We start from the raw sequence: 9314 nt of genomic DNA on the forward strand, positions 1-9314 counted from the left end.
GGATGAATCATTTTGCAAGGCACTGTACATTTTTATCTCAACATTGGAATCTCATATTGATGGGGTCATCAATGTTATGAATTAAAGTTGGCTGAACCTATAACTGAAATGACAATCCATCTCAACAATGTTATGGAACTGCCAGGCACACATAGAATATTTAAAAAAATAAGGGGGATGTATGTTGTGGTGACCTGACTGTATAGTCAATTGTGGTTCTATTTAGGATTGTGGAGGCCATCTTGTCCTGCCTAATTGAACCGTACAAATATTTTACATGGTTGGTACATTTAAAAAACACATGTACAGGGCCTATGTCCGAGTCCAACGCTAATGCTGTAGAGTACATGGCTGTTGACATATGTTTTATGAATATGCATGACTACATAGTGAAACATGCAGTTAGCAACTATTCAAAGTTGAAAAATTGCCAGATGTATTGGCTATCAGACCTCTATGGTTGTTTTTCTATCTGTCTGTGTTGTGCTGGGGATGGTTGTTTGGGTAGGTAATGCTTTGTTCTCTGAGGGGCTCCAGCTGCAGACATGCCAGCAATATAACCACAACAGGTCGTTCATCACCTTTGGGCTGACTGTTGGGATAAGGCACTGGGCTTATAGAAGGGATAGCGGGCGACACCACCATTAAATGACTGTGGGGAGAGAAGAACTGGAGTCAAGTGGAACAGGCATTTGGTGTTTCTCTGTTGCTCCAAGCCTCTCTCCTCATGTCTCTCACCCTCTCTCTTCTCCTTTTCCTTCACTCTCTTTTTTTTTCTCCCTCACATTCTCTCTAATTTCCATTCCCTGTTCCCCTCTTCTCTCACTTTATCTTTCTTCCGCAATCCATTTATCTCCACTCCAACTTCTCTCTATTTCTCTCTTCCACCCACTCTTTGCATTTCTTAGCCACCTAGCAGTATGTTGTGTTGGCTCATGTTCTCTCTGCCAACTCTCGTATCCATATGACATTTCTAGGCTACGCTGTCTGCTTTTCCCAGGGTTGTCTTTCCTGTGAAAGGAGTGGAGGGCAAGGCTGTCAGGGCTGCTTCTCCTCTGATTTATTCACAAGTCAAGGCTCGGGGTTCACTTGTAACGCATGTGTGAGAGGGCCTTGAAGATCAGCTGCGTGCAGGCCATTAAAATGCAATAGACGTCTCCGCTAGCGTAATTAGCAGTGCAGCTTGTCATAACAGATGGATGGTGAGCATCTGTTGAAAACCAGGTTCCTACTATTTAATCTACCTCTTCCTAGTCTGTTACTTAGTGTTTGTTTGCTTTACAACATCAGCACCCTCCAGAGGTAGGCCTACAAAAGCTAACTCAAACAGGTTGACACATGGACAGACCTGGCGGAGYCAACTCAAACTACGTATATTATTATATTATGAGCTATTGGTACGTGATGAGGTTTGCATTTCCAAATTACTGGGTAGCATTCAAAGAGAAGCAGAGAAGATTTCCACATTCAAACATTCTGATAACAGAAGGCATATAATAATGATCATTTCTCAATAATGTTCCATTGTCTTTATTCCAGGGAAGGGAAATGTATCTTTAAACTGAGAAAACGTACAAATGAGTTCATGAAAGGAGACGTATCAACAGAAGCAGTTGTCTAACCTCTACATGCCCTCCCTCCCTCCCTTTCTCATTAACCATCCAATCAGCCATTTATTCCAGGACCAGGAGGACAATGCTTTACTAATCAGTTTTACAGCAGGTGGTTCCCGCGTGTGTGTGGTTGAGGGCTTGGTATATGAGTGTGTGTATGTGTGTGGTTGCCGGCTTGGCGCAGTTTAGAAAACAGAACTGAGGCAACAGGCACAAAACACTGGATTCGAAGAACAATACACATTGTGCACAAACGCTGTAGAGTTCTTTATTACCTCATCACATTCTCTTTCTATCATTAGAGGAAAATTCAGCAGACAATGAGTTTCACAATATGCCAAGACAAATGATGAATGACTAAACGGATATATWAAAATAATGCAAAGAGTCTATTTCACATTTCAATCATACCAGTACAATTTGAGCCTATTGAACAATTATGACATTGTTCAATGTTCTTTTGTGTAACCAGAGTTGATATACATTGTTCCCTCCCAAAATGTGTGCCGTTGCTTTCAAATTAGAACACGAGTTTCAAATCAGTTGCTTTTCCATAACAATATGTTGTTGCTCATTCATTTCCTTTCATAGTCCAACATCAGCAACACGCTCATGAAGACGGAACGTTTATGAAACGGATTTGATTTGACAAAGTTCATCCATCTACTTGGTTAATTAATATAGCGGCCTGTCTCGCTTTGTTTCCTAGTAACTCCTGTCTCATCGGGTGTATGACAGGAATGCAGATATAGTGACGTTGCCAGAGAGTGAAAGGAAACAGTAGATGAGCTGCCACCACTAATTACACCGCTCCTGTCACCAGGTATTCACAGTGTTATTCAGCATTTAAAGGAAACACATTCGGTGGCAACATCTCGAAGCCTCCTTTCACTTCAGATTGAGATAAAGAATGTATGATAGTGTGATACAGTCAATCAAATTATGTTCCGACATCAATTTAGCTAGCAAAACCAATTGCCCAGGACTTAATTATGTTTTTTCGATATGGAAATATGATATACTCTCCTAGCCTGGCAGTATTATGGCAGTATTCATGGTGGTGGATGTCGCCAGGAGGTCTGCAGTTCCTGACGACTACATTAGTGCCACCCCAGTTCAATCCTGGTGTCTCATGCTGGTATTGTAATGAGCCAGCCACACAGGCAGCCCTGTGATACTCCAAGAGAAAGAGGTGTGTCTGATCACTGACGACAGGGACCCTCCCACTCACCACAGATGTTATAGAAGACTTACCTCCAAGAGAAGCAAATAGCCCACATTCTCTCATAAAGTTTTTACGCTATTCAATTTGGGTTGGATCATCAATGCAGAAGGAAAGAAAGACAGACAGACAGACAGACAGAGAGACTTAATAGGCTAAACAAAATCAGACATACACCAAAACATTCAAGCCAAGATGATGAGGTGACAACAGCAAACATCAATTAGGATGATTCCCTGTGCAGCATACTCAAAACCAGAGAGAGAGAGAGAGCAGTGACAGCCAATCTTGCTGTACAGTTACTAAATGTGTGAGACCAGACCCACTCACTTGTCCTACAGCCTGACGACTCAGGCTTAATCCTGTTCATAAAGGCGGGCCACACGGCTGCTCTCTTCTTTCCATTACCCATAAACCTCTCAATCTTCCCAGACTGCCTGCTTGCCACAGATAAAGAGGAAGCCAAATATAATTTACCCTGGTTTTATGAGCTTTTCCTGATTTTAGTCTTGGAGTAAGCAAAACCCACTCTGCTCTCTCTCTGTCTCTTATTCTCTTCTTCCCCCTTTCTCCTGTCTTTTGATTATCCCGGCAGAGAGTGCATAAATGCATACAATGCATAAAATAAACATCTCTTTTCAATAAGAGCACCCACGGTAATGAGCATTGGCTGGGAGAGAGACTCTTTAATGGAAAACAATCTTATATTTCCTACCGTTGATTTCATTCAGAATGGCTCTTTTGTCTCTGGGGAAACTGTAAGAGGTAGGTAAGTCCACAAGTGAGTTAAACTGCAGGCTTTTGGAGTTGATATTGGAAAACAATCTGATTATCTCTCTCTTTAGACCACTGATCACGGATCACGGATTGATGCCTTTGTCTGTTCACAGGAGGGCGCGTTAAGTGGGAAGTGAGTCAGGAGGGAAACTGCTTTGTTTCTGGATGATATTCAGTCATTAACAGACCACATCTGTAAAATGTGATCATATCATCCTCTTTGATTCAGCAGTCTGAATGGGGGGGTTACATCCAAAACATGCAGCGCGGGATGCCGGGTGAAATGAGTTCTAACGAGGGTACACAATTTACTCTCGAATCAGAGCTACATTTAATGCCAWTTTTTTTTTAAATATCTGATACTTCCTTGAATAGTGCACCCAAATGTGTTCATGTGTGTACAAACTGCCAGCAAATAATCCCTTAGTTATGCTGTCACAATACTTAATTAGGCTATTGCTTTAAGAAAMGTAATAAAGATACTGCCAGCCCTTTGTCATTCTATTTCTGTTGATCCGTCACAACAGATAAGCTCCCAGCAAGAACGGGTACCATGTGGTCAGTGGTCATCTGCTAGACCAGGGCCCCATGTGGTCCTTAGCTCACCCCGCTGGGTGACAATGCCATTTGTTGCACCACGCCTGTGCATGCGCCATCTGGGGATTTAATGAGCCCAGCACCCCATCAATGATGCCAACCGATGGAGCAGCCCACACACCCCATCCCCAGGGCCCCACAACCCACACTATGACTCAGCAAATACAACTAGTCAGGGTGATATGCTCACACATGCCCGTGCACACACACACACACACACACACACACACACACACACACTTTTATACTCAGCCTCTCATCAACTTTTGCTACAGTGATGTAAAACTCCAGTGATACATAAATAATTGCTTAAAAAACTATCAAGAAAACTCTGAAAAACTGACTGAATTTGCTGACACTTGGTTAACAGCTCAATCTTCGCTTAATATCTGTAATTATCAGGTCACGGTGCCACAGTCTTCATTAACCCCCAAACACTTTCAAACTCCTCATCTACAACTTTTATAGTTAAATCTATTTTGTTTTCTGAGAACCAAATATCAAACAAGGACATCAGATACTTCTGAAAGAACCGAGTGTATTTTATGGAGCGCTTGTGTGGAACACTAAGGGTTGTGCACTGTGCYTTTCGGCTGTTTATCTAAACTGAGCTTTGCCCTGAGTTTTCATCAGTGCGGGGGAAAGGATCAATTTAGTGCTTTTCATGGGGGTGTCCTGCTGTGCTTCGAGTGGTGTCATCTTGACTTAGCACCACAGAACTGAACCTTAATCAAAGGCTTGATGGTGGCTTGATCYGGTCTGTGATGTGGACTTTAAAGTGGCACTCTCCCACGGGCCTGAGTGGGACTCTCTCAAAGCCCTCTGATACTTCTCTCCAAGTCCCCAAAGCCAGCAGGGAGCCTGGGCACTGGGCACGTTGGCAGGGGAAGAGACAGTAAGGCACCATGGTCCTTCATTGCCCTCCTTATCTAAGGCTTTCGTCTTATTGATAGTTGGGTCCTCCTCAATGTCTTGACAAACGTCTCTGCATGTTTYGGTATTGGGCACAAGACTGCCCCAGCCTTCATAGCCTTCACAGCGTTCATTGCCATTATACGTGTATTACTAGCAAACACACTTAAAGACTCCCTTTGACAGGAGCACAGCTCTACGGTTGTAGCTGCATGGTGAACTTTCATAAGACCTGATCATGATGTACTCTCCCTAATAAACCGTAGCGAGTACGAACATAACATACTGTTCAGATAGTAATTAGCCACAGGGCAATCCTATAACAAGAGCACACTATTCTCAAAACAAAATATAAATATAAGCCTCCTTCATAAACAAATGCCAATTCCAGAACTTCTTCAAAAATAAATCAAATGTCACACAGAAGGAGGCTTCAACAAGCTTTTAATCTGATTAAAGCCACCTGCTGTTCACTTACTCATTTTAATATTGCAGACACCACCGGTTCTCTGACCCCAATATTGGTTCCTTATCTGATGTTCGGAAAGCTAAATCAACACCAGCTTGTAGTACTGTAAGTCTCTCAAAAGCGTGACAACAGGATGTGGCCTTTGTGGAATAAAAGCAGGAGAGAAGCAAGCCACGGTAGAGTGAGTAGAGCAAYCGTGTCATGCCACCAAGTCCTTTAAAGACAAAAAGCAATTAACATTTTTAAAAAGGCAAATAGCATTAAAATGAACAAGCAATACAGTTTTTGAAACACGCGCAGCCAAGGGGGGAACTAAATGGCACTTTCCTCAGGGAGCCTTTGAGCGGAGCGAACGTAACCTTTTTTTGTTGTTGGTTTCAGACAGTTTTTCTTCTAAAGAAAAGTAACTCTCACTTGGGCCCTGGGAAACTGAGAGAGGATGGGAATCAAAGGACTTTTAAAAAATTGCACAGTGCCACGGTATAGCCAATGGGAAGAAATTAATGATTTCTAATTCTTGTTCAATCCACATTTTTCAGGCACCCAGATGAAAGTTATTTTGCTGACTACTCGTCTAGTCCCCTTATCCACCATGGTGACTTCTTCAACAACGTGATTGATTTGATTTGGGATGGGGGCGATTGTTTGTTGATTTGGTTTCTATTTTGTCGCCTATTGCTGTTCCTTTGATTATGTTGGACACTGTTGTGAGGAGAACACTTTCCCGTAATGCTCGTTGTGCCCTGTGGTCCCGAATACCTACTGAAGGACTTCATCTGTGTCTGCTGCCTCAACATAAGGCTTCAACCAGGCTGCCACCCACTAGCCTGGCGCTCCCATCTCTCTACTCTTACGGTGTGCACTTAAGTAGACCCTGAAGCGCTGTATCCAAGCCCTAGTCTAAAGGACGCCTACTCTGTATGAGTTACCTTCCAGCTGACAAAAAGTAATTCACTTCTGCTCTGATTGAGCCATCAAGTGCAGTCAACATATATCTGTTCATCTGCGCTCAACAGTAAAAACAACTTTAGATTAGGAATATCATGGTCAATCAGGTTGAAGTGGTGTTTCAAATTAGATCGTTGTGTAACAGACCGCAGATCAGTATCTGAAATTGGAAAGTGTTTCATGTCCTTTCCTTTCACTCTAATTCATTGGGTTAGAAAAAAACAAAATGAATCATGAATCATTCACAACTGGGTAGGTATCAAGTTTGTCACATTTCAAGTGAATAAACTCAAGCACACATTCAACTAATTCTAATTGAACCAGCACCCATCATTAGAGAGGGTGGATGAATGATCTGTTAGGAAACGTCTAGTCCACTCCACCCACCCACCCAACCACACACACACATAAAACCCATTACTTAACCCAGTGGGCTTTATTAACTATTATTATCAGTGTCTCCGCTGTTCTCTTCACTGTTCTCATAGGCTTTCTTAGTCTGGGGCATACCACTGTATCTACATGGGGTATTTCCCTTTTGGGTCATACCATTAGAGTGCAAAAAAATCTTCAAAGGCCTTGGGTCTTACTCCCACAGCCCACAAGCATTTATCTCATGCGGTGGGAGCTGTTAAGGGTCGGATTGTACGGGATGTTTTTGAGCTAATTATGCAGAGAAAATAAAACCCTTCAGGTTTGCTGGGACAAACAGATCGTATCATCAAATGGATGGGATGCATTTAGTTTGAATGGCTCAGGATCTCTGGGGTCCAAACTTGAAGGATTCCTATGCCTATGCATTGACATTGGCGTTGCTTTCAACTACACGCCAATGTTTCGGGAATGGCAGAAAGAGGGAGAAATGATTGTCTGGAGTGTCAACAATTTTGTGTCAGCGCTAGTGTTTGAATTTCACATTCAATATAGTCAGGTCCATAATTATTGGCACCCTTGATAAAGACGACCCAAAAATACTGTGTAAAATTAATAATACAAATACTGCGCTATATTGAAGTAAAAAAATTGGGAAATTATGTTATTTTATAGTAATACAATCARTCAGAGTAAGAGATTTTGTTTAACAAGTAATACAAAAATTTAGCCTTTTTCTTAAATGTTTTATGAGATTGTGGAACACGTTGGGAGGGATTCCTCCATACAGACCGTTCCTCCATACAGACCGTTCCTCCATACAGACCGTTCCTCCATACAGACCGTTCCTCCATACAGACCGTTCCTCCATACAGATTGCTGGGAGGAAGGTCTCTCTGGAGGAACGGTCTCTCTGGGAGGAACGTCTCTGAGGTCTCTCTGGGAGCGAACGCCTCTGGAGTCTGAGGACGTCTCGTGGAGGACGTCCGCAGGACGGTCCTGGGGTCTCCTTGGGAGGAACGGTCTTCTCTGGAGGAAACTCTCTGGAGGAACGGCTCTCTGGGAGAGCGGTCTCTCTGGGAGGGAACGGTCTCTCTGGAGGAACGGTCTCTCTGGGAGGAACGGCACGGTCTCTCTGGGAAGGTCTCCTGGGAGAACGGTCTTCTGGAGGAATCTGGGAGGAACGGTCTCTCTGGGAGGAACGGCACGAACGGTCTCTCTGGAGGAACGGTCTCTTGGAGGAACGTCTCTCGTGGAGGAACGGTCTCTCTGGAGGAACGGTCTCTCTGGGAGGAACGGTCTCTCTGGAGGAACGGTTTGGAGGAACGGTTCTCTGGGAGGAACGGTCCTCTCTGGAGGAATCGCTTCTGGAGGAACGGTCTCTCTGGGAGGAACGGTCTCCTGGAGAACGGTCTCTCTGGAGAAGGTCTCTGGAGAACGGTCTCTCTGGAGGAACGGTCTCTCTGGGAGGAACGGTCTCTCTGGGAGGAACGGTCTCTCTGGGAGGCCGTCTCTAGGACGGTCTCTCTGGAGGAACGGTCTCTCTGGAGGAACGGTCTCTCTGGGAGGAAACGTCTCTCTGGGAGGACGGCAGTCTCTCTGGAGGAACGGTCTTCTGGGGGACGGTCCTGTCTGGAGGAACGGTTCGTCTGGGAGAACCGGTCTCTCTGGGAGGAACGGTCTCTCTGGAGGAAACGGTCTCTCTGGAGGAACGGTCTCTCTCTGGGAGGAACGTCTCTCTGGGAGGAACGGTCTCTCTGGGAGGAACGTCTCTCTGGGAGGAACGGTCTCTACTGGAGGAGGTCCTCTCTGGGAGGAACGGCTCTCTGGAACTCGGGAGGAAACGGTCTCTCTGGGAGGAAGGGTCCTCTCGGGGAAGGTCCCTGGAGGAACGGTCTCTCTCTGGGTAGAACGGTCTTCTCTGGGGGAACGGTCTCTCTGGGGGAATCGGTCTCTCTGGGAGGAACGGTCTCTCTGGAGGCTCTTGGGAGGAACGGTCTCGTCTGGGAGGGAGACGGTCTCTCGTGAAGGTTCTTGAAGGACGGCTCTCTGGGAATGGCCTATGGAGGAAGCGTCTGAACGGTCCTCTCGGGAGGAACGGTCGTCTGCGTCGGAGGAACGACAAGGTCCTCTCTGGGAGGAACGAAAGCTCCTGGAGCGGTCTGGGAGGAAACGTCTCCATCTGGGAGGAACGGTCTCTCTGGGAGGAACTGTCTCTTCTGGGAGGAACGGTCTCTTGGGAGGAAACGTCTCTCTGGAGGAACGGTCTCTCTGGGAGGACGGTTTCGGTCTGCTCTGGGGAGGACGGTCTCTTGGAGGAACGGTCTCTTCTGGGAGGAGAACGGTCCTCTTCTGGGAGGAACGGTCTCTTCTGGGATGAACGGTCTCTCCTGGAACGGAATGG

Source organism: Salvelinus sp. IW2-2015, linkage group LG35 (assembly GCF_002910315.2).
Source record: "Salvelinus sp. IW2-2015 linkage group LG35, ASM291031v2, whole genome shotgun sequence".
NCBI classification, from domain to species: domain Eukaryota; kingdom Metazoa; phylum Chordata; class Actinopteri; order Salmoniformes; family Salmonidae; genus Salvelinus; species Salvelinus sp. IW2-2015.